The following is a 26,759-nucleotide window of genomic DNA, read 5'->3' as shown; positions in this document are numbered from 1 at the left end:
GACCAAAAAATCAAAAACGGACTTGATGAGAGTGGCCCAAGGGCCCGACGTCCTCTAGTGGGCCCTGTCCTCACTGCCCTGTCCTCACACAGGTTCTTTAAAGCCAGATTACGAGCTGGATCTTCCCTCGAAGATCTTCTCATACAAATTGGACACTTGTTTGTTGGGTCTGCTCTCCACCAGCTCTTCAGACAGCCTCTACAGAATCTCTGGCTACGTGACAGAAGAACAGGATCTGTGAAGATGCTCTGACACACCGGACAGTGAAGATCCTCATCTGATCTTGAAGCCATCGAGTTTCTGAGTGAAGCTGAAAACTGAAAGTACAGTCAGTCCTGGTTATTCTCGCTCCTGCTGACTTAAACTTCTTCTGAATAATATTTTTCAGTCAAACTTACTTTTAGTGTATGCAACATGTTGTTGTCTTCCACTTTTCTCTCCTGCATCTGGGCTCACTCAGTGGAAACTGGTAATTTAATCGAATTGTCTTTGTGTGTGTCTTTATTGACGAAGAATAACGAGGTGTTTCCTGGTTTCTGTCATGTGAGTTATGTGAGGGGCTCTAAGAAATACGGACCAGAACTGTAAAATCTGTAACTTTACCTAACATTTTTGATGAATAACTAATTGTCTGTAAAAGTACCAAACAACAACTCTATGTAGGCTGTATAACAATACATTAGTTCATAATAGTTAATATGATAATAATTAAATTATTTCCAATTACAGACAGATATAAATAGTAAAGAATTTTGTTCCAGTTGTGTTTATGTACTTTAAGTAAAGCTAAATTTAGCCTAGCTAGGACTAGCTGTTAGCCTAGCTGAAGAAGATGGTTTGAATTTACATGGTACTGACATTAGTGATTATTACTACCACCAAAGAAGTGTTGTTTTTGGTAGCGTTTGTGTGCGTGTCAGTTACTGGAGGATGTAGGAATTGATACTATTGACTGGTCTCCACGCTCGCCTTACCTAAATCCAACAGAAGATATCTGGGACATTGTGTTTGGCTCCATCTGACACCACCAGGTTGCACCTCAGAATGTCCAAGACCTCAATGATGCCCTGGTCCAGATCTGTTTTCTTTAAGTTTTTTTGAGCAGTGTATATGTGCTTGGACTTCAACTTTCCTCATCACAGTTATTAAAATTGCATTCTGGATCATGATAAAAATAGTCAAGTAAGAAACTCATGCTTGTATGCTCTTACATTAAACTCATAGTTGAGCACAGGGAAACTTTCAGCTTGGAGAAACTAAATGTTTCCCAGTCCCGCATGAAAATGACAGGAGTGGAAATCTTACATGATCCCCCTATTTGTGAGAAAAAGGACAATATCTTTGCATTTCCAGATGGCTTGGCAGCATTGTATCTTTTTTGTGGGATATTTAGCTTTTCAAGGTTGTGCTAATTGTGCACATTTTAGGACGAGAAAAGCAGCTGGAGAAATCCTAGTCTTTCACACTGACCTCAGGCCAAGTAATCAGGATTTCCAGCTAAACTGTTGCAATAAACTGCCCATTACTGTAGCTGCTCTGTTTTCCCAGCTCATGCCAGATGCTGAGTGTGTGACCCTGGCTGTCAGTTGCATCTCTCTGCTCTACTGTTTCTTCACCCCCATTCCCTGTCCCAGCTCGCCATTACACGTCTTTGCAACGTGGGCGTCACTCTCTGGACTCGAGGTCTGGAACCAGGCGCTGGCTGCTCTGCATGTGTCTTGGGACTACAGTGGACTTTCACAACCTCCATGCACACTCAGCATGTACAGCATAAGTTCAGTGATGGCTGGTGTTCATATTATTCAACAAAATAATCTAACCCCGTTCATTTTTAAGACTGTAAGTTGCTAGCTGATGGTAATCAGGCATTTATTCTACAGTCCTAATCTATAACAGGGTTGTTAATGTATTTTATATCGAGGAGCCCACTTTAAGCTTAAGTGTGCTCCTTTCTGTCAGCTTAAAGGAGTTTAACTACACATTCAATCCCTAAAATACGTTAATATTAGAAAAAAAAATGACAAAAAAGGTCTTCACCAGGCTGATTCTGACCCCTGAGCCCTATGTTTGAAACACCAGATCTCTAACAAGGCCACATTTGCATGTTTGTGTATATGTGTGAACAAGCTCGTGCATAATCTGTTTTCATCTAGGTTTTCAGTAAACCTATTCAATTCTTTATAACCAGTGAAGTTGCATGAAGATACCAAAGAATATTGCAATTATCAAACGCAAAACTACTCAGTGCTCAGAAAACAACACAAACAAACATATCCATTAAAAAAACAGCTCATGGCTTCTGTTGTGTAATATGGTATTATACTGGTTCTTAATTTGTAGCAACAGCTACTGTATATGTTCATGCTTGGTCTCAATAATAAATGCCTAAAAAACAACATAACCCGAAGGCTCACTCACTACATTATCTGTTTGCTTGGAGCATGTTCAACATTTTAATCAGTCATTTTTTGATAACTGACCAAAATCTTGTTGGATCTTTTGTTTAACACAGCGATTTAATTTATGACATAGTTTCAGTGGGTGTGTCAGCCTTGACCTAACCTATCCCATGAACTGCTACACCTGTAAACACTATAACGTTTGTTTTACCTATGTGTGCGTCTGTGTCTTATTCTTGTCACCCCATTGCCGTCTTCCACGACCCTTGATATATCTTTTTTCTTTTTTTTTTAGCACCCACAGCTAAATCATACCCTCCACTCTCAGTCTCCTGTGTATCAGTATAACTGTGGTGCCGTTTTAGTGACTCAGGCTTGGCTTACCTTACCTAACAGCCCAAATTATTAAGAGCACTGTGCATTGTTAGTCCAGTTATTCCCAGGTTACTCACTTCTGGGAACAGTTAAGGCTTCAGAAAAGCCAAATATGGTAAGTATATTTTAATCTTTAATCACGAGAAGCTTTTAAGAAACTTTTAAGCTTTTAAGAAAAAAAAGTCAAGTTATTACATGGGAATGACTTTTTGCTCCTATGGACATCCACATTGATACCAGCTCCAGTTTACCAGGCTTCTCCACAACTGCTGGCGACTTCACTGTGTGAGGAGGACATTGAGAAACATTAGACCGAGAAGATACGGCTCGTTGCAACACAGCTCAGTAGAGCAGACAGAGTCCACAGTAATGGGCTCCGGTCAAGACTCTCTGTCTGGATCACAGCTGGTTTCCTAATTAAGGGGAGACTTTCCACATCTAGATAATTTAATGACAGCTGCTTACAACATGTCTGTCCGTGAAGTGAACCTAGCTGTAATAAAACAAACTCTGAACAAGCAACTGTGTGATGAAGTACTTTGTGGTTACGAAAGAGAACCCATCCTTAGAATTACAGCTCTTTCGAAGACTCAGCGCTCCACAGTGAACATCATGGATTTGTCTGCTTAATACTGTGTTTTCTTCCCCAACTGGAAATCAGGAAGAACATGATCAAAAATGAGTCCGTAATTACAACTACATTGTGTTGGTGTGTTAACAGTATGACAGTATGATTCTATGACATGTGACCCAATGTTGGAGGTAAAACGACTGAAAGAAAACGTGCTAGTTGATGCTAGAATTGTTGGCCTCGATATCAACAGTTACACAAGTTAAGTTTTAGGCCCTGGATGGGACTTTCGACAGCAGGCTGGGGATGTTTTTTCGAGTCCTTATGGTAGTTTTACACGACCTCTACTGCCACCTGCTGGTAAGAAACAGCAGCTGAAGAACTTGCAAGGACATGACATGTTTTTTAAGCATCTTCTAGAAAAACTGCAGACTTTAACAAATACTTTGTAGAAAACACATTTTATTTTAATCAACCAGTTTTGTACTATGGTGCCAAAGATCACATCAGGCTAAACTGCCCAAAAAGTAATCTCCACTATCAGCAACAACAATGTCTGTCTTTGTTTTCCTTAGCACAAACATTCACACTGACAGAACACTGACGCCCGCAGCATTCATTTCTTGTATTTATGATGTAGGTGCATCACTGTTGTCTGCCCACTCACGAGAACTCAACAGCCGCTTTCCCAGGCTGCCTGCATCCAGTCATCCAGTCACAATCACCCCTTTGTGGTCAACTTATTGGAGGCCTAACTGGTGTTACTGCAATAATTACTCGATTCACTCATCAATATATGGAAAGAATATGAATTTGCAAACGGTCAAATAATTCAATGTGGCCAAAATGGTTCATATAGAAATAAAATATTCAGCAAATATGGCACAAAGAAAAGTGTAGAGCGTCCACTAGGTGGCGCCTTTGCCATGTCTTTAAAGAGTGAGAGAGGTCTAGTGACTGGAGGGATCAGTGTTAAATGTGATTAATTAGAAATGACTCTGTGTGCAGAAAATATAAATACGCAAACAAAATAATTTCATTTCCTTGGTTCTATACTTCAAACTCATTTTATCATCGCATATTTAATGTGGTGGCAGAAGCTATTTTGAAACCACGCTTAGCTTTGCTTCATTTCAGCAAATGTAAACTGCTCAGTGGTTTATTTGCAGGACCTGCCCACACAGAGCTTTCAATCCTATCCACTTACACTCAATCAATAACACCATTCCATTTATACAGGAATGACATCATGCAAGCTCTTATAAAAGCGCTGCTGCAAGTATTCTTCTTTTCAAATTCCTGGCAACTTTGGAAAAAGCAACAGTATATTATTGAATTCTGACTCATATGTGTCAGCCTGAGCCTTGCAAGCATTTCATTAGTTCCTTATTGCATTGACATGGGTGGGGGTGGGGGGTATCCCAAAGCGGATGTCAGAGCTTTTTGTAGTGTTTTGGGTGAAGTGGCAAAGCAGGAGGAGATGAAGGATGGTGCATGGCCTTTAGAGATGCAACCCAAGAGACAGGATGCACACAGAGTCATTGTCTCAGCAGGCTTAGTATTCAGCTCCCTTTTGCTCCATCACCATGGCCGAGGACCAAATCAATTCAGCCTGTTGGCTGGCAGGGGTACAGCTACCCAGTGGGTGCAGCCCACATACAAATACACCCAACACTGGTCTAGACACACAGAATGCAGTGCTGTGGTAGACTTCTTCCCACGCTACAATGTTACAGCTCTGAGCAGTGTTACTCCAGTGATGTGCTGTCAAGCCATTCCCCTCTTTGTGTCAGAGACATCTGGTGGCTGCACAAGAAGCTCAGCATGGCTGCTAACGTCTGATATGTGTGAAACTCTGACATAGGAAATGATATACAGGTGGCAGTGCAACACGCTGGAGTTTTAGTGCCTGTAGGGACTGGATTATGTCAAAAATGAGAAATAGTTGCTTCTTGCGCAAAGCTGTCACTTGTTATGTGACAACTGGCTAAAAAAATCCAAGGGTGTGCAAGAACTCTCGCTGTGAGTGACAACCTCAAGCCTGACCTTGATATGAGATACCGGGCTGCAGTCTCAGACAGTGAGCTATGTCTGATGTCCACGTTGGGATAGCGGCTGGCACTCACCTTGTTATCCATCTGTGTGTGTGTGTCTGTGTATTTATATGTGCTGCTGGCCAGAAAGAGAACACCATCTACTACCATATGCTTCAGCCCCCTGTAGTGCCAAGGTTCTTCTTTCCATATCTTGTGCTCTGGAGTTTTAGAACACACCGAGGTCCCCGGCTGATCCCAGGATGCCACTTGTGTTTCCAATATTTCTCGAAAGATAAAGAGGTCAGAACAGACCAATGGCGTTCCACGATTTTGCATAGTGCTGTTTAAGTTCTGCCTTTTCTCATAAGAGACCAGCACTGTATGTAAACTGTATGTAAAGTTTACCTCAGGAAGATAGTTTGAAAACCAAAGGAGCTTCAAAAGTTTGAAACATCCGATGAGAGAATAAACCAAAGAAGAGAACACCAAGGAGCAATGATCAATCACCTTATTTTTTATTATTAATTTTGAAGCAAAAAAATAAAATAAAAATCTGAGTCAAAGACATTTTCCTTACTGCACAGACTTTACCTGCTGGTTCCTTCCGCTGCTATCGTCTGATTTGACATCTTTGTATAAAATTTCTTAGACTCAGGTGATTCATGTGGTTTAGTTTGTCAATATGGAGTTTTTTTTAATGATATGAACAAAATGCCTCCTGATGTGTGTGAATGGTGAAGTATTGCTGCCCTTCAGGGAAGGCAGTAGGTTGTATAGTTATCTCCTGATTGGGCAAAATCACTACCCTGAAACCACACAACCTACTACCTCACCCCGTACGAACATCAGTAAAGGCCCTACAGGCTGGGTAAAATCTTTGGTAATGATAAAAGCGTTATGATGACATATACAATCTGTAAATGAATATACAGAATTTGACAAAAACCATACCTACATGAAAAGCAAACACTGAGATTTTTGTCGAGTTTTAATTACTAAAACCCCCCAAATTGTGATGATTTCTTTTAGATTTTTACAAGTGCAAAGAAAATGAACAAAGAGACTGGCGGCTAAACAGGAGGAACCTTTGGAAACGATTATGCAGCGCAAAGTGTCTGCTGAGATATGAAGAGGACATTTTTGCTGTTGTTGTGTTTTACACAAAAAGAATGAACGCTTACAATGAAAACACAGTTGTACTTTATTGGCAATCAACGACTTCCACAAAGCGGCTACAGTCCTTAATAACTTTCTGCTATCAAACTCGGGCTACTGAGCCGTTAGCAAGCAGTGCGTCGATCTGGATCCGTGCACTCCACCAAAGGCATCTGACGACATTACAGCCACTTCAGGAAAGACAGTAAGTTGTATAGTTATCTGACAGGAAGGGTACGACCCTAAAACTATACAACCTACTACCTCACCCCAAAGGACAGTCTTTAAAAACAAAGTCCTTTCAGGTCCCCGTTCATGCAGGTAATCCGCTTTGACAAGGCTCACTGAACACAGAACAGCGGTTATGATTCACAGAAACATGCCACTCTCCTCTGGGACACCTCACCACCACGGCCAGAGTCTGTGCGCTCAAAACACAATGTGACAACTGGGTCTCCGGGTTCATGGCCCGGGCTGAGGGGGGTAATTCAGATGACCCAACAAGGCACACATGTCTCAAGCAAATTGCGCAGCCAAGACATTTCCATATTCAAATGCAACCAGTAAATAACTTAAATGGTATATTCATAATGAACATTGTATAGCAAACACGCTAACCTCAAAAACACTTAGAAACATTATTATATTCACAAATATCACATAGCTTTTAGAAGCTAGGGTGGGTGTGGCCAGTCACATGACAAATAAGCAAATATCATTTTAGATCAAGTTCTGGCAAACCTATATACTATTAAGATCAGTGTTCAAAGTAACGTATATTAAACAGAGCTATGCTGTTTCCAGTTTGGCAGCACTGTTTCCTGTGGTTCTGAGCGATAACCTTGCTCACTAAAGTTGAGAGTGGGAGAGCTCAAGCTAGCTCATATCCTGGCCCACATGTGTGGAGCAGAGGTCTGCAGCTGCTGCTGCCTCCGTTAATGTTTCTCACCTGCTATATAACATGCATCGAGAAAAGGGGCTGGAAGGGCCCACTGGCCTATAACCTCCTCCCTCCATCATGGTTTCAGCAGCATGTCAGGTAGTCTCCATGTGGAAAAACCCAAGAGGGAAAATCTGTTACTTCTGCAACAAAGACAAAAGGGGAAACAGAAAAATACTCCTGCATGATGACTTTTAGATTTGACATATGTGAGATCAATTGCAAACACTGCAGCCAGTTCAAACGCTGCGTTTTGGACCTTTGGGTGAAGACGTGTCTGGCTTTGCTTGCAGTTTGTATATGGGGGTTATATTTATTTACAGTGCGGTTCATGCTCATGTGTTCTTTGATAAAACCACACCATTGTGCGTGTTTCGTGCCATACAGTCGGCTGATTACTGTATATAATCTAATGTACTGGGAAGACAGAAGTGTACAGCACAGCACAATACAAAGCAGTATGTCTTGAGCTGAGAGGCCCCATTGCGTCTGCTCAGTGGTGAGTCTGAGGTTCCCTGCATTATTCAACACCACCTTACTTACACCATAGAGCTGTGGGTTGTAAATATGCGCAGGCACACACCTGTACAGTATAACAGACACAAAAGGACTAAACAGATACTTTGCAGACAGAAACAACCTGAGAGAAGAAATATGGCAACCTACAGTTAGCACACATATACATTTGCACACACATTTAGTAATGACAAACGGAGCTTGCATAATTTACAAGGACTTAATTTACTTATGATGGACAACACTTAAATTCATATATTTAGATGCTCTAGAATAACACTGCTTTGCAGAAGGCCTGAACTTAGAACAAACTCCACTGCGGAGCTCAACTTGCAATGATTTTAGGACCTAAATCATAGAGAAAACCGTATGCTAAAGCATATACCTCATTTTATTTTGCAGTCCTGCAAAACTCTCTGTGGCGCGGGGCCCAGACTTCATAATGTAGGGTCAAGACACATTGTCCTCTACATCTGCTGATTGAACATACTTTAATCTAATATAGTATATGACCCTGGGGTCCCGACCAATAAATAATGAAAAATATCATTTTCAAGTGAAGTCAGAGCCAGTTGCTATCTTCCAGTGACAGGAAAATATTCACGCTTACACCCACGCACATGTACTGTAGAGAACTAACATGAAATGCAAGCATATATACACACACCCACAGGTCCATACTCATGTTGCACACTTGTTTTTTTTTTACCGCAGTTATAGAGGACAATCTGGAACTCTTCTTTGGTTGTCGTGCAAACTCAACAAGCTGGCTCTGTAACTAAAGTACTGCTTCAGCCTCACACTTCCCTCAGCTCAAGTTCTGCTTTCTGCACATCTTTGCCTCACAATGTCCCATAAAACACATATATGGATGCACACGTGAAACCAAATCTCATACAGAAGGTCACAGTTTGAAACACATGCACATAAGCTTGGAAAAAGGAAGTAAGGTAAAACATTTTGCTGATTTATCTAATCATATTTTCACACAGTGTTCACAGCAAAGCTAGGCGCTGCTTAAAAACTCACTTTAACTTAATCACACTTGAGTCTAAGTGCTACATTGCCAATCAGTTCAGCTATAACCTTGCAACCTGATCTTTGAGGTTCTGGTGGTTTAAGGTCAGCGAGTGGGTAGATTTTTTTTAAAGACCACTTTAATGTAATATCCAACCTCAGATTCTTATTATTCATTCCTGCAAATTACAAATTTCCATCATGTTTTGTCGTTTTACTGACCACTCAAAGCTTTACTGTATCTCATCTATTCTGCACTTATAGAACATACCAGCATGAATATACTGTCGTTCATTACCAGAACCTTCTGGCTGTGAGGCAGCAGTATTAACCTCAACAACATTGTATCACCGACATAAAAGATGGTTACAGAAAGAAATGTTAGTATATATTAAATGCTCTTCATTTACCTAAAATAAATAAATGATAATACAAACCACTACAACAGTAAAATCAATATTTAAACCTTCTCGCCTTTTATTTGGTCACAGTCAAGACTGACTTCTGATGTTTCACCATAAAAGCTAGAGGTGACAGTGCAGTAGCACTAGCAATGTAGTTTTTACTGCAAGGGGATATTTCTGGCACTCAGAAGGATCTACAAAGTTCATTAAAGTCATGCAATTTGCATTTTTTGTTTCTATACTTATGTATAGAGGCAAATAGTTGACTTTTGGCCAAAGATGTAATAAAGTTTACGACGCACAAGTACAACTATGTTGCATATCCAGTGACCTAGTCAAACCGACGAGATCTGCAAGTAGCACGAAATTTCAAGCGGTAAATTTGAAATCATATGCTTACTTATTGGCTAATATCTAATCAGACAATTACTACATCATCTGTACTGAAAGTCAATGTGGACACAGGTTTTCTATAGCATTCATTTAACCGTTTGTTTGATAACCAAAAACTACCAGGCCAACCTTCAAGAATAATAAAATAAAACAAAAAGCTTCTTACTTGCCACAAGGGGTCACCACAGCAGGTGGCTCTGCATACTTTGTCAGAGTTAGATGCTAGATACAAGCCCTAAGGGGATGTATGTCTCCAGCTGGAACTGAACAAGTTCCCTTTGACTTCCCAAGCATATGTGTTAACCACTACACCACTGGAGGGTCTTCCTCGTGTACAAAAATCCTGATGGGTAAAAAAAAAGAAAAAAAGAAAAAACAATAATATCTATAAAAAACATTGTATTCAGGGTAAAAAGATCACTCACACACTACACTATAGTTCAACTTTGCAAGTACACCCATACACACTCAACATGGTGACATTAGTGTACAGTCTCTAGTCACAAATGATGTGGTCAGAAATACCTGTTTTTCTTTTTATGTCCTGCTGCAGCAGAAGTGGTGCAGACACGAGGAATCTTGTAGATAGACAGGGTGGACTATTCACCCCCCACCACCCTCGATACAGATAGCACAGCAGTCATGACCCATCTATTTATACCAGGGCCAAGGGGCAGGCAGCAGTAGGAGGAGGACAGGAGCTGGGGGAAGAGGAGAGGCTGCTTGGGCAGGTCCTGTTACACATGCCAGGGGGAATGGCTGGGGCAAGCCACAGGGGGATTCTGCTCAAAGTCAGACAGGCTGACCTCCCCGTCACCTCTGCATGAGGCAGATACTGAGCTTGCAAACCTTGTGCAAGTGTGTGTTAGGAATGAAAGAACAGGGAGTTCAAAGTTCACATCAATAAGTTTGAATGTACAGTGTGTGCATAGCGCGTGTTTGTGATGCTGCAAGAACACATTAGCGCATGTGCACTGAACGCACTTGACACTTGTGGTGTTTGTGCATGCAGATGAGCAAATGCATACATGTGCAAGTGTGCATGTACTCACGCCAAAGTGGTTAAAGTGTGTGTCTGCCTGTAAGACTGCGAGATGAACTGGCCCCACTGACTTATACCCCTCCAACCCCTCCATCCCGCAGCAGAGCCATAAACATGCCAGGTGAGGAGGGCTGGATTAGGCAAACTTAGCTCATTCCAGTGTGGCCCTGCGGCCCCAACTCTAGGGGTAAAAAACAAATGAGACCCCAATCACTGTAATGACAATGTACACAGCAGGGGTTTCCCACACCACTCAGCCCAACCTTGCCAGCTGCTTCTCATCTCTCTCACGCAGTGTACAATTGCACATACACAAAGAAACATCCACACATTTGCATGCATATACACACAGGCTGCAGGATGCACAGCAAGACGAAAACGGACTTTTAATTCATTTGAAAGCCTGATGCTTAGCCTTGCCCACCCCAGCTGTAAAACTCAGAAACTAGTCTTACTTGTTATCACATATCGTCCACCTGGGCCTCACACAGAGTTTCTGTCTGATTTCTCAGACTTTTTATCTGATTTTAGTTCTCAGCTCAGATAAAATAATTATTGTGGGTGATTTTAACATCCATGTAGATGCTAAAAATGACAGCCTCAACATGGCATTTAATCTGTTATTAGACTCAATTGGCTTCTCTCAAAATGTAAAAGAACCCACCCACCACTTAACTTGAAAGGGGCCTTTAACATATGGCATAGAAACTGAACATTTAACAGTGTTTCCTGAAAACCCTCTCCTGTCTGATCCTTTCCTGATAACATTTACATTTAGAATAATTGATTACACAGCGGTGGAGAGTAGACTTTATCACAGTAGATGTCTTTCTGAAAGCGCTGTAACTAAGTTTAAGAATATAATCCACCCACTGTTATCATCTTCAATGCCCTGTACCAACATAGAGCAGAGCAGCTACCTGAACGCTACTCCAACAGAGGTCGATTATCTTGTTAATAATTCTACCTCCTCACTACGTATGACTCTGGATAGTGTAGCTCCAGTGAAAACTAAGGTCTCAAATCAGAAGTACCTGACTCCGTGGTATAATTCTCAAACACATAGTCTAAAGCAGATTACTCGTAAGCTGAAGAGGAAATGGTGTGTCACAAATTTAGAGGATCATCATTTAGCCTGGAGAAATAATTTGCTGCTTTATAAGAAAGCCCTCCACAAAGCCAGAACATCTTACTATTCATCACTGATTGAAGAAAATAAGAACAACCCCAGGTTTCTCTTCAGCACTGTAGCCAGGCTGACAAAAAGTCAGAGCACTGTTGAGCCAACAATTCCTTCAACGCTAACTAGTAATGACTTCATGAACTTCTTCACAAATAAAATTCTTATCATTAGAGGAAAAATGACCAATAATCATCCCATAGATGTAATATTATCTACAGCTACTCTTAGTACCATTAATATTCATTTAGACTCTTTTTCTCCAATTGATCTTTCTGAGTTAACTTCAATAATTACTTCCTCCAAACCATCAACGTGTCTTTTAGACCCCATTCCTACAAAACTGCTCAAAGAAGTCCTGCCATTAATTAATTCTTCGATCTTAAATATGATCAACCTATCTCTAATGATCGGCTATGTACCACAGGCCTACAAGGTGGCTGTAGTTAAACCTTTACTCAGACCCAGCAGTCTTAGCTAATTATAGGCCAATCTCCAACCTTCCTTTCATATCAAAAATCCTTGAAAGAGTAGTTGTCAAACAGCTAACAGATCATCTGCAGAGGAATGGTTTATTTGAAGAGTTTCAGTCAGGTTTCAGAGCTCATCACAGCACAGAAACAGCTTTAGTGAAGGTTACAAATGATCTTCTTATGGCCTCTGACAGTGGACTCATCTCTGTGCTTGTCCTGCTAGACCTTAGTGCAGTGTTTGATACTGTTGACCATAATATCCTATTAGAGCGATTAGAACATGCTGTAGGTATTACAAGTACTGCGCTGCAGTGGTTTGAATCATATCTATCTAATAGACTCCAATTTGTACATGTAAATAGAGAGTCCTCTTCACACACTGAGGTTAATTATGGAGTTCCACAGGGTTCAGTGCTAGGACCAATTCTGTTTACACTATACATGCTTCCCCTTAGGCAGCATCATTAGAAGACATAGCATAAATTTTCACTGCTATGCAGATGACACCCAGCTCTATCTGTCCATGAAGCCAGATAACACACACTAATTAGTTAAACTGCAGGAATGTCTTAAAGACATAAAGACCTGGATGACCGCTAACTTTCTGCTTCTTAATTCAGATAAAACTGAGGTTATTGTACTCGGCCCTGAAAAGCTTAGAAATATGGTATCTAACCAGATTCTTACTCTGGATGACATTACCTTGGCCTCCAGTAACACTGTGAGGAACCTTGGAGTTATTTTTGACCAGGATATTTCCTTCAACGCACATATTAAACAAATATGTAAGGCTGCTTTCATCCATTTGCACAACATCTCTAAAATTAGAAATATCCTGTCTCAGAGTGACGCTGAAAAACTAGTTCATGCATTTATTACTTCCAGGCTGGACTACTGTAATTCATTATTATCAGGATGTCCAAAAAACTCACTGAAAAGCCTTCAGCTAATCCAAAATGCTGCAGCAAGAGTGCTGACAGGGACTAGAAAGAGAGAGAATATTTCTCCTGTTTTGGCTTCCCTTCATTGGCTTCCTGTTAAATCCAGAATTGAATTCAAAATCCTGCTCCTCACATGCAAGGTCTTAAATAATCAGGCCCTATCTTATCTTAATGACCTTGTAGTACCATATCACCCTATTAGAGCACTTTGCTCTCGCTCTGCAGGCCTACTTGTTGTTCCTAGAGTATTTAAAAGTAGAATGGGAGGGAGAGCCTTCAGTTTTCAGGCCCCTATTCTCTGGAACCAGCTTCCAGTTTGGATTAGGGAGACAGACACTATCTCTACTTTCAAGATCAGGCTTAAAACTTTCCTTTTTGCTAAAGCATATAGTTAGGGCTGGACCAGGTGACCCTGAATCCTCCCTTAGTTATGCTGCAATAGATGTAGGCTGTCGGGGGATTCCCATGGTGCATTGAGTTTTTCCTTTCCAGTCACCTTTCGCACTCACTATGTGTTAATAGACCTCTCTGCATTGAATCATATCTGTTATTAATCTCTGTCTCTCTTCCACAGCATGTCTTTATCCTGTCTTCCTTCTCTCACCCCAACCGGTCGCAGCAGATGGTCACCCCTCCCTGAGCCTGAGCCGGAGGTTTCTTCCTGTTAAAAGGGAGTTTTTCCTTCCCACTGTCGCCAAAGTGCTTGCTCATAGGGGGTCATATGATTGTTGGGTTTTTCTCTGTATCTATGAAGCGCCTTGAGGCGACTTTTGTTGTGATTTGGCGCTATATAAATAAAACTGAATTGAATTGAATTGAAGACAAAGGTCTACCCAGAAAAAAAGCTTGAAAGCAGGTGTCTCACACTGTCGCAAATCTGGGCCCCCTGAGTAATGGTGCCTGTCTATGTTTTCAATGACTCTACAGATTATTGCTCAAGACATTCAAAATTACAGTTATCAGAGGGCACTTAACAATGAGAATTTATTATTTATTCAAAGGTGGATGGTTGGTTTTATTTTGCATAGGTGGTACAGAAGTGCATGATTTCACTTTAAAATGATGTTAACCCTCACGTTATGCTTTGTGGGGTTATTTCTATGTATGCTCCCTCACCTTCTTCTTCTTAGGACACTGGTATTTTTATAGATACAGGTCTTAAGAAACTTGAACTGTGTTAGTTTCCCATAGTGGGTTACGTTGATACCGAGTTAAATAAATGTATAAAAATACAAAAAAAGTAACCTTTTTTTGCTCAAGTCAAAGTCTTAATCTTCGTATTGCCACTCTAAAGAGCTCTGGTGAAATGTGCACTGCCATGTGGCTGCTGGTGACCTGCAAGGCCTCTGTCTATTAGAGGAAGGCTATAGCTCTGACACGTCTACATGCACTGTGTTCAGCGCCGGCCTGCTCGCAGGGCCCCTTTCAAATGGGCAGTGCCCCTTTGAGCGGCATCTGTCACCAGCTATATTTAGAGGGTTGAACAAATACCTTTCTCCCTGAATATGAACTTCAGCTGACAGACAGCAGGCCAGAGCAGGCAGACGGGGATCTGCACAGTTTGTAACCTTCAAGAGCCTGTAACTCTCAGGCTACAGCTGCGTTTAGTCAGGCTCACCGCTGAAATCTAACGCTGTAAATACAGCGCAGTCAACCATAGTTAGCATTGATTTGGCAGAAGGTTTTAGCACCAGTTCCTACAGTTCCAGGATAGCTGCCAGCATAAATGGGAATATACAGTTATATATCCTGATAACAACTTTTAATACCCCCCCCCCCCACACACACACACACACCTACCCACACCTAAACAGTGAGGTATAAAAGAAAAATGACTGAATGAACTGCTGTGCCTTCAATCGCCTTCAATGCTTTGAAGATTGCTACGTTTCTGCCTATAGGGGTTTGTGCGTGTGACAGTACAAGTGAGGCAGCCAGTGTGTGACTACATGACCCTGTTGCATGGCCATCTGCTCCATATAACCATAAACAAATGCAGGCAGGCACAGCTTCACAGTATTATTTCCAAGAGGTCTAGGCCGGTAAATGTATTCAAGCTTTGGTCTCTGGGTAGATGTTGTAGTGATATGCCCTAGAAGCAGGCCGCGGTTATGCAACAGGATTCATAATTCATACTACAAACACAACATGGAGGCCTCTCTGTCCCATATGCAAGCACATGGGCAGATTAAGGAGTGAGCAGTCAAAGGGTACAGAGTGCATTCGGAGCTGCCGCTGACTGAGTGGCTGTCTCATAGAGAACGTGTATGTGACAGGCCTAAATAGGCCAGGTTTTACTGCCAGAGGGACCTCTGCTATATTTTGCACCTACTGTCTAAATCAGTTACATGGCAGCAGTGAGGCACAATGATACAGTGAGGGAGGTTTTATAACACTTGACGCTATTAACAGGTACAACCCGATGAATGGTGTCAATCTGCTCATTTATTTTCTGGTCATTTACAATATAGCTGATGTTTGCTGTTTTTCCGTGGAACACTTTAGCCCCTTTCTTCACACACACACACACACACACACACACACACACACACACACACACACACACACACACACACACACACACACACACACACACACACACACACACACACATGTATAACAAAGTTCTTGGAGCTGGTGCGATGAGGTTCATCCAACCTTGCAATTTCAAGCAAGTCTTTTTTCCCTCTGCTTTTTAGGTCAATTTTGCTTTTTCTAACATAATTTCTGCTTTTATGACTTTACAATAATTATATTATGTATGATTTTTTTTCTCCCAACCCCAGACTTTTTCTTCTTCTTTTCTTTAACTCGCTGTTGCAATACTGGGCTGTTAACCTGAAACAGTCCCAGAAGCAAAGCAAACAAAAATTAAAAAAAAGAAATGGTGTGTGTCATTTCAGACTTGTAGTGGGGGATCAAGAGAGCTTTATACACCTACTGAACACCTGCTTTAGTGTCTGTGGGCTGTAAATGAGAGAAGGGCTTTAATAAAATCTGCACTTATAATCAAACGTGGAGCGCACACAGAATTCCAGAGCCGCAGGCAGCCAGTCACTATAGCTATAGATTGCAGGGTGGTGCCTGGGGTTACTAAGTCCGTACAATACAGCCGCAGTTATGGGCTGAAGCTCCAGCTCGGTGCACTGTGGTTAGGGTGGAGACAGGTTAAAAAGCAGAGGTTAAAGATTTTATCCATTCACTGGCTTTAAGTAGCTACAAGACAGCAGGTTATGTTGAGAGAAAGCAGGCGGGGCTTGGAGGCAACGCGCAAGGGTGCGACACAACTGTGGCCACTGCCAGCGCACATTTGCCCCTATGAAAAAAAAGGCCCTGTTTATGGTGTCCACTCGAGGTCAGCTTGTTGAAAAGAGGAGCTGGAAGTGATCCAGAGTGGAGGCCGCTTGATTTTTATCTAATCAGCCAACAACAATTAAAACATTTCCCCATAAGAAATAGGCACGCTAATTGTCCTGTCACTGTACATTAGAGCGCTACTCTTCCTCAATTTGCACACCTTTTCACAGTTTATTAGACTTTATTCCCCCCTTTTCCCCCTGAACCCAGCATCCAGTTGCACCCACTTTGTTCTTTCCCACTTTACTCTGTTCTTCTGCTACCTGACTACTTTGGCAGCGATGCACAAAATGGCGGCAGGGAGCTGAGAGCTGGAAGGCACAGAGTGGAAGCCATTTTCCAACAGTTTCAGGACCATGCATAGGGAGAGAGAGGGAGAGTCAAGTCGTTGTCTAGCAGGCAGTTCGGATAAGTGTTTTCTGCGCATGTGCGCGAAAAGATTATCTTTGTTTTGTTTGTTTTTTCTTTCTTAATGTGCTGCGCTAATAAAGCCATCGGGACCTTGGCCTTTCTAAAAAAAGGGATAAAGGCCCAACACATTATGATTTTAATCTGTTCCAGGCTCACAAAGAGAAAGAAAATACATGTAGACAAAGCGGAGACGTAATCTGCACAGCGTTTAATTACAGGCCCCTATCTCAATGAAATTGAAATGCAAGACAATCCAAAAGCATCAGAATACATCATCCTGTACAAAAAAAAGCCCAAAACATTTCTAACACGTTGGGGTACTTACAATCGGCAGTGTGTGTTTGCATAATTTCTCTCTCTGGCCAAAACTGTTTGCGCTTGGAGATCAAAACTGTCTCACTGCCTACGAGAAGGAAAGACAGAGAGGGGGGGGGAATGGAGTGAGAGACAGTTTACAGCAACGTAAACAGAGAGGAAGTGAAAAACACAATCGAGAGGAGCGGAGACAGAGAGCCTGATCGGTTGAGTAGCCAGCAGCAGCAGTAGCAGCGGCAGAGGGCTGTAGGGTCTTTTCTCTGTAGCCTGTTTACTAATAAGCTCACCCTACACTTCTGCCTGCCTGTACACCGGCCAACTCTTACTGCCGCATGTTCACCCTACACCAACACACCCGCACACTTCACACGCACACAAGCTCCTCTGTGGCCTCGGCCTCGCCCGGTAGCGCCCACTCGCTGCATACATGTGCACGCTTTGGCACACCATGTTACCGAAAGCCCACAGTGTCATATGCGTGGGTGAAGTGGTGCATCTGCACGTACTTGTGAGTCTAATAAGTCTTTTTTCGTTTTTTTCTTTTACACATGCAGCACAGTATGCTCGGTTCGCAGAAGAGGGCATGTGCGGGCTGCGCAGAGTTAATGTACAAGGTAGCTTTTTGGTTATCGTGCGTCGTGCACATGTGACGCCATCACGTGGAGGTGGAACAGGAAGCGAGGCGACAGAGGTAGGCGTTGTTAGCCAAATCTCAGATTGCGCAAGTAAAAAATAAGCGCAGAAGAGAATAAAGAGCAAATGTGACAATTTCGCGGGCCCAGGAGGACACTGCCGATTTAAGGCCTTCACTCGGTGCGGCGGCAGCTGCCGAAAGGTGATAATTCTGGACACGGATGCTAATTGCAACGCGGAGCACGGCCTTGTCGGGCAAAGGGTCTTTTATATATTGTTTCTAACGTTTGTAATTACAGTGCAGTACCTCGGAGTGTTGCCAGCACATGTTTATGGGCTCATGAGTAACCCAACTCCTCCAGCCTCCACGGAGAGAGATTCATGTCCGAGCTGTGCACCCACTGCACTCTGTGCATGTGTGGGTATGCTGTTTGTGTGCATATACATGTTGATGACTCATGAACCTGGCTGTGTGTGTGCAGATGGGACAGTCAACATGATATGAGAATATACCACATGAATGGCTGTGAGTATAGAAAGAAAACTACACATACATTATGTCGGTGGGTTTTGTGTTGGTATGGAGGCTTTTGTCGTACTTCACTCGAAATTCTAAAACCTTTTGGTGATTGCAAGCGAGGAAACCTGAGTATATGCACATTACATAAACATCAAGTGCTGTATTTGCTGTATTACATGGCAGAAGTCAGCAGAAACTGTAGTCAAACAAAATGAGCAAAAAAACAAAAAAAAAAACCCAGCCCAAACCAATCCAGTTCACTAAACGTTGCCAACAGTAAATGCAGCCAACATAATTTAGCTCATCAGTGACGAGCAGTAGAAAGTGATGGAGTGGAGGTGAGCTGAAGGAAAGGGATTTACAGTATTTTGATAGTCGGGGGGGGGGGAGGGTTGCAGGCGAGGCTTTTCAACACTTCCAATTTTACCTCCGAGTGGAACGAGGTTGCTGATTCTGCAGTTTTTCTCGGACTAAATTGCCTTGGCGACAGCAGAGGCCAAAAGCTGAAGAAATATATGAGTGCTGGAAAAGAAAAAACCGAGTGGGTGCAGCTGAGCATTATCTGGAATATCGCTTTGCCTGGCAGGTACATAAAACAAGCATCTGTCCCGACGATGTGTGCCGAGAGACACTCGCACGTGATGCTGTGTATTACAGCCTCAGTGCGTTTGATTAGGGCAGGAAGAGAAAAACAATGAGTATTTACAATGCTCAGATATTACATGTGTCAAACTTCTAACAAACTCTCATGAGAAAACAGTTTTCAAATGTGAGAGTTGTCCAATTGAGGGGAAAAAAGAAACACAAACTTTTGCTCATGGTGTAAAGCATTTTTTTTACTTACAGAATGTCTGGAGGAAAAAAAAAAGAGGGATACGTACAGGGGAGGAAAATTCTAATTTTCTGTCATGCCTTGAAACTTTGTCCCAGTCCAATATTATGTCATTATGACTGTACTTACCGTCTCTGTGGAATTGCTGTGGTTTTGTGGATAAATTACATGTGACACTCCCAGCTGACATCCTGATTAACACAGGAAGGAACAAAAAAAAAGTCCAGTCCTCAGTAGTCTGCAGGGTAATGGACTAATGGCTTCCATGTATGATGAGATGGGTGAGAAAAAGCAGGATTTTTTTTTTTGTTGGTGCAGGAATATGAATGTAAGAGCATCAGCATATGTGCCTGTCATTGTGTTGTAGCTGGGTACTGTTTGTAAATGAACAGAAAGAGAGAGACAAAGAGCAGCAGTGATCGAGCAAACTAAAAAGTGAAGAAAGCGGCGAATTAGAGAAATGAAACAGTAGTTTTGGATAGCTTCACGTTGTTAAAGTAGAAGCGAACGAGCAAAATAACTTGCGCAACCCTTTGAAAAGATGCCGCGCTGCCAGATTTCGCGTGAACGCAGCGCATGCTTCACAAACAGGAAAGGACACACGAGCAGAAACACAGACTTGGAGATACATTCAACCCCGCAAAAATGTAGCAAACTGAAGCAAACACAAGCATCAAAACCGTGGAGGTTGCGCATTGTCTCTGTAACACGAATGGGTCTGTATGTTTTAGTATACCGAATGTTCTCGTGGTCGCTGTGTTATCACAGAGTCCCGCCCTCACACCCTGCCTGCAATCACTGCCCGAGGACTACACACCGACACAGACTGCACAAAGGTTCCGGTGCAGAAACATCCAAACATAACCACATAAAAATAAAATACGGATAAAGTAGGAGTGGTGCTGCAGATAAACACACCTCAATACACAGCTTAGGTGTTAATCTATACATAGTTTGGGTTTTTCCCCAGCGTTTTATAATTTTTTTTTAGTTTTTATGACATAATTTCAGCACTTATATAGTTGACCAGAACACTGAAAATTCTTGTATATGTTTTTTTGTGTGTGTGTGCGTGCATTGAGGACTTTTTCTCTAGATTCTCTCCTCTCTGTTTAGGCCTGGCCTACTTTCTCGTGTACTGTAACTCCTATGTGTGCCACAGCCTGTAGTGGCCACTGTAGATCCACTCATGGATTCTTCCACGTTGAGGAGAGCAACAGGGGGCCTGGTCATCTTCTAATACAGAGACTCGGCATGACTGCACTAAAGGGCCCCCTTTAAAAGTTTTCTAACTGTAATGTTGAAGGCGCTACGATGCCTACACGAGCACAGTGAAAAGCATTTTATTGCAGGTTTTGGTGGAATTCACCTTGACCTTTAGATGCGCTGCAGTAAGACTATGCAGACCTGCTGCATAGTGTTACTGCTTCAGTAAGAATCCTGCACCTAAATATAGGATGGATCAATATATTGAAGCTTTGAACTCATTTTAGATCGACATAAAATCACATCAGGTTTAATTTTTTTATGTATTTTCTTTAATATACACAACCATTTACTAAAAAGTGGGAAAGTAGTGTAAAAAGTTTAATAGAAACAGACATGCAGTTAAGAAATATCTGATCACATAATAAACAGTGAGATAAACGTGCTAGAAAATTTCCATTCTTTAAACATAGAAAACACTTTTACAGTGAACCTGTGAATACATTCAACTTAAGAGTGCTACATGCGTTTTTGTAGAGCAAGCCCAGACAGCAGAGTAGGACAACACAATCCCAAACCCTGACAGCTCTCCAGAGAGCTCAGACATACAATATAACTTCCATTATGTTGGCTTTCTCAGTTTTATTGTATTTTTAACAGCACACTGAAGCCGCTTTAAGCAGCAGAATTCAAAGCGGCTTCATTATTATGGCACAAAAATATATTTACAGTGAGTGGTGACTTGGCCCCCATTCATCACTCCAATCTGGATTTCATATTAGCCAGGAGGAAATTGGATGAAATTCACAACATCACAGCAAGCTCATAAATGAAACAAAATCACATAATCTAAAATACCAATTTATCCACTTAACAAATGAAGCACTGTGTCGGTGGCTTATTGCTGTGTTGTACTCATGAATGACTCATTTTCACTGAGTTGCACTAGTAAGAATACGCTGAGCACTCACACACGACCTCAACCACATACTCAAAACTTCAAACTCAAACACTCAGACAGCAGTCTGCCTCACCACACACACACACACACACACACACACACACACACACACACACACACACACACACACACACACACACACACACACACACGAGCATCAAAATGTGCAAAATGAAACAGCAACACAAAAGACAACAATATTACACTCCATGTATTCTTGCTGATGTGAAACACATATTTTTTTAAATTATGTACGATTCAGAAATGTGAAAATGTCCAAGTGTGTATAAAGAGATTATTGCAATTTTACACACAAAAGAAATTATGTATTACTGCTACTATATAAATGATCATTTGGAGAATACTTCATACAACAATTGCCTTTTTTACACTATTCGAAAGATAGAACTAAATGATTATGAACGACTATTATTATTAATAATAATTTAATTCTGAGAATTGTCGCAGTTATAAATACATTTTTTTGTGACACTTGAAAAGCCATGGGATAATAAAAGGGTTTTGTGGTCAAATATATATATATACATATATGTGTGTGTGTGTGTGTGTGTGTGTGTGTGTGTGTGTGTGTATTTATATATATATATATATATATATATATATATATATATATATATATATATATATATATATATATATATATATATATATATATATATATATATATATATATATATATATATGAATGTTTAAGAAACACAATCATATACATGATGCACCAACAAGTAGAAACATGCTCAATCATGCCTTGCACCATTGTTTTACTGCAAACACACACACACACACACACACACACACACACACACACACACACACACACACACACACACACACACACACACCAAAAAAGGCTGCTGCTGTGACTTAGCCATCCGTAAACTGATCTCTACAGTAATGTAAATACTTTAAAAACAGTGTTTTAGCATACACATTTTTCTTTTACGCTTTCTGTTTAGTTTCCTCTATGAAGACGTGTGCTTACAAAAAAAACTTCACGGGACAAACTTTTGATTTGTTTTAAACAATTACACTTGGCAGAAAAAAATGAGGACGTGCACATGTGCACATATTCATCCGTTTTTATATTTTCTTCTCTTTTTACTACGCGTCATGACATTTTTGAGTTTCACATGGACAAACTCAAATATAAATTAAACTGAAAGTGAGTAATAAATTAAAAGTAGCAGGGTTACCTCAGTATGATACATATAATAAAAACAGTAATAAATTACTTACAGAATTGCTGCGAATATTGTAGAAAAATAACTGAACATGACAAATAATCTTTTGCATAGTGCACCCCCCTCACACACACACACACTTTCTTTTTGCTTATCTATTAAAAAATGTCCCACGTTTTTTCAGTTGGATTTTTGTTAGCACCATATGTTTTAACTAACATACTAAGACTAAGAATAATTGTTGATTTTTTCCCCCCCATTCAAGTTCAAGGACAGTCAAGTTCAAGTTTGAGAACTTGGTGTTTTAGCTGTGGCATGCAGTTTTGGTGTCTGCTTTGCTTCTGCATTATATTAAGTACATATTTCCATTTACATAAAATAAAAATTAAAAATTAAAAGAAGCCATTTGAGCCACTTTGCTGTTGGTAATTACATGAAAAAATGCTTCTAACCAACTATTTGACTAAACCTCACATCATACACCAAGAAAGCATCAACAAAAAAAAGTACAATTATTATGAACTACTATTAACTACACAAATACATTTACGCGCACGTTTGACGGTAAATTTGTATTAGTGTGTATGTGTGACTGTGTCTGTGTGTGTCCCATTGCTAGCTCTGCTGTGTAGATGCAATAAACTGTTAGTTTGCTTCAGTGCACCCACTGTGGGTTGTACCAGGCTGTTGTGTTGTTGTAGGTATGCTTTTACACACAGAGAGAAAATGCTGAAAACCCTGCCATCTGCCTCTCGACATGCAACCTTCCACTGCACTCCTGCCATTCAGTGCCAAAAAGGCCTTGGGGTGGAGTAGCGAGATACTCCTCCAGCCAAAACCATGTGTCCACAGCTAGTACAGCAAAGCTTACATTCATATGAATGAGCATAATAAGCTACATATGCAACAGTAAGCCTCACTCTTGAAAGCTTTGAGTAATCATTTTGACTTTGTCCTTCAAAAAAAGTCATCTTCTATGTAAAACCCGACACCCAACATAACACAGCACATCTGAAATCCAAAGCAGAATATTCGACAAATACGCAAACTTTTGTTGATTAAACTAGAAAATTTCCGCAATTTTCAAAAAACGCAATCAGAAAACAGCTTTACTGCAAATTTGATTATACTTTCAAGCGACACCTTGAAGAAGATTTTTCTCATTAGACTTGGGAATATACTTTGCTATTTTAATGTCTTAAAAACATTCAAGCAGTACAGATTTCCCATGATCTTGATCATTAAATTCACAATATCCACAGTCATTTTTTATAAATTCTCTTGTTGGTGAAACTGCTGCGTTTGTTGCTCATTCAGGTTTGTTCTTCCATCAAATCAAGAGAAATGCGATTAGTATCAACATAATAACAAAAGCATCTGTAGTTGTATGTAAAGCGCTTCTATCAAAAGCACAAGTCTTGTAAAATCTGTATTCAGACATGTAAGGTATAGATCCAAAAGTGGGGAAAAAATATGAAGGAATCCTCCGATTAACAAAAATTATGTATACAAAAGCAAATGGTGAAGAAATGGTGAGTTATTCTCTATTCCGTTTTCTTGAATAAAATATAAGCTTACCAAGTACAAACTGTAAAAGCACGAACTCAAAGAAATTTGCCATTTAAAAATAAATAGTTGTAAAAATTAAGACGCCCTCCAAAAGCTTCTGAAAACATTAAACTGATCGAAATGATCAGCGCACCACGTGCTTCTCTTCATACAGTGCATTCTAAGCTCGGACAGCATCACTCATATGAAATACCTCCACAACTGTGGCCTTGCACTTACTCACTGATTGCATTAAAGTAGGATTATCCGGTCAACAGAGTGCTTTTCTGCCTTTTTTGTGCGTATCGCTAAACTATGAATGAGTTTGTAGAAATTTTTAGTGGGGAAATGTTCTTGAAATCATGAGAATAGCTGTTAACGCTCTGATATCTGCTGTTCTAAGTGCAGGGCTTTAAATTCAGATGCATAAATGCTCGCTCAGGTGAAAAGAAACTTTGTGCAAAGACCTCAAATTCATCGAGATGTTTATTTGTACAGGATTCCTGCGAAAACTGAACGTCCAAAATGCAAACACATTGATAAAGTACATCGGAAACCATGCATCCATAGGCATATTTTAAATGAAAATTACTCACCAGTTACCAGAGCAAAGACGCTAAATGTCCGGTGAGGTTCGGAAGCTCTTCCCGCTTTGATCCACATCTCTGTCAAGAAGAGGAGAAAGCCATAAGCTCCAGTTTGGTGCTTCTTGCATAACCCTGTGATTTCCCTCAGAATGTCCCGTTCACAGCCGTGCCTCAGCCTCAGCTCCAGCCTCAGTGCCCACGTCAGTCTCACCTCCAGGCACAAATCCCTCCTTCAACCACAGTCTCAACCCAAAGCTCAGGGCTGCATGGCTTGCCTGCCACCAGCTGGGTCCAGGCCCGGTGAGGCCTGAAACAATAGGAGGCCATGAGGCTGTCTGCGAGACTCCAGCTAAGCCCGGCTGCTAGTTAACAAGTCTTTGAATGAGGAATGTTAGCAAACAGACAAACAGCATGTCTGATGCATGCAAATAGCACAACCAGTCCAGTCTCAGCCTTGGCTGAGCACATGAATAATTCACAAGTCTATATGCTTCTCTCTCACATTACTCCCTCCCTCTTCTCAAGTGAAATGCCTTCACTGGAATAAGTGAAGCAAAGTATTCAAACCTCTGTTTTACTTTAATACTTGATAACGTAACGCAACAATAATGCAAACCGGTCATGCGGCGACGTAACGTGCACAGCTACTGGTGACATCTCAACAACTTGCAATTCGACAATTTGCTTCCCCCCTTTTTTTTTTCGCTTATTGCCTGTTAATTTCTTTTGTTTGCAATTGGCACCTGTCCCAGTAAGAGCTCCGGCTCAGCGCACCACTCATTTGCCCTCGAGAGCGAGTCGGCGTGAAAGAGAGAGAACAAGAGTGAGAAAGAGACACAAGGAGACAGCGAAGGAGAGAGGACATGGAGAGGAAACAGGAGGAGAAGCAGAGTAAATACAAACAAGGTGCGGTACTTCACGCCAGTCGCTGGCGCGGATTACGAAACATCTCCTTTAAAACGCACACGTATACCCTACTGAGACACTGGTCACTCTGTGACTGCCATCCATGGACATCCCGGCCACAAGCCCACCACCACAAAAAGGTTACCCGTCAAAAATGGCGCCCCTGGCATTCCAGGTGGATCAAGGCCCATCAGATGGAGAAACACCACCTTGGAAAATTTTGATCCAAAATGAGAGAAACCAAATAAACATGGCTAAAAACCAGCAAGGGGAAAAAAAAACCTAATAAAACTAAACAAACAAACAAAAAAAGAAGAGGAAAATGAGGTACAGTTTTAGAAAATAAGCAACAGAAAAGCAGATAAGTGATCAAAAATCCAGAGCGGTGCAAAAATCAATGTGCCAAAAGTAAGAAAAGGGCCCCTAAAAAAAGCCACTTGTTGCCAGGTTTTGCAGAGCTGCTGTGCAGCTAGTTGGAGGCAGAGGGTTAAAATCCAGCTAGTAGTGAGTAAAAAAAAAAAAGATCCATCTATGGCAGGGCGGGCTGCGGGGAGGCCCTGACTGTAGAAATAGCAGCAGACTTTTTGTCTTTTTTTTTTTCTCCCCTCGCAGAGCTCAAGTCTCCCCCTTGCGTGTGGCTCTAGCAGAAAGAGAGGAGCGACCGATTCAGAGAGAGAAGACGAGGAGAGGGGGAGAGAGAGAGAGGGAGAGAGAGAATCCGAGAGGAGGAGACAGACATGCATACAGTGAAGGGGTAGAAAAGCTCGGCTGATGATGAAATAGGAGGTGTAGCAGAGCGCGCGAACCAGTCACTTTTTCATCACATGTCCAACACGGCA

At 41.3% G+C, this 26,759-nt stretch overlaps 3 long non-coding RNA genes across 4 annotated transcripts in view; 1 reads left to right on the top strand and 2 right to left on the bottom strand.

The window, feature by feature from the left end:
• LOC309711933 overlaps positions 1-122 on the top strand; it is a 4,564-nt gene extending 4,442 nt beyond the window's left edge. Inside the window, exon 3 of the long non-coding RNA XR_014278138.1 lies at positions 93-122. This is a non-coding gene — a long non-coding RNA (uncharacterized lncRNA). The remainder of the gene's footprint in view (positions 1-92) is intronic.
• Positions 1-26,759, bottom strand: part of LOC309711934 — a 185,005-nt gene that overhangs the window by 966 nt on the left and 157,280 nt on the right. The window lies entirely within an intron of this gene.
• LOC309711932 overlaps positions 1-26,759 on the bottom strand; it is a 27,504-nt gene extending 745 nt beyond the window's left edge. The window contains exons 1-3 of one of the 2 annotated variants that reach the window (XR_014278136.1): positions 25,024-26,759; positions 17,536-17,613; positions 4-7,619 (exon numbers count right to left, since the gene is read on the bottom strand). This is a non-coding gene — a long non-coding RNA (uncharacterized lncRNA). The remainder of the gene's footprint in view (positions 1-3; positions 7,620-17,535; positions 17,614-25,023) is intronic. The other variant, XR_014278137.1, reaches the window with a different exon arrangement.

Source organism: Aulonocara stuartgranti (genome assembly GCF_965226115.1).
Source record: "Aulonocara stuartgranti genome assembly, chromosome: 7".
Taxonomy (NCBI): domain Eukaryota; kingdom Metazoa; phylum Chordata; class Actinopteri; order Cichliformes; family Cichlidae; genus Aulonocara; species Aulonocara stuartgranti.
Note: the sequence above shows the minus strand (reverse complement) of the source record. Positions and strands in the feature narration are given on the sequence as shown.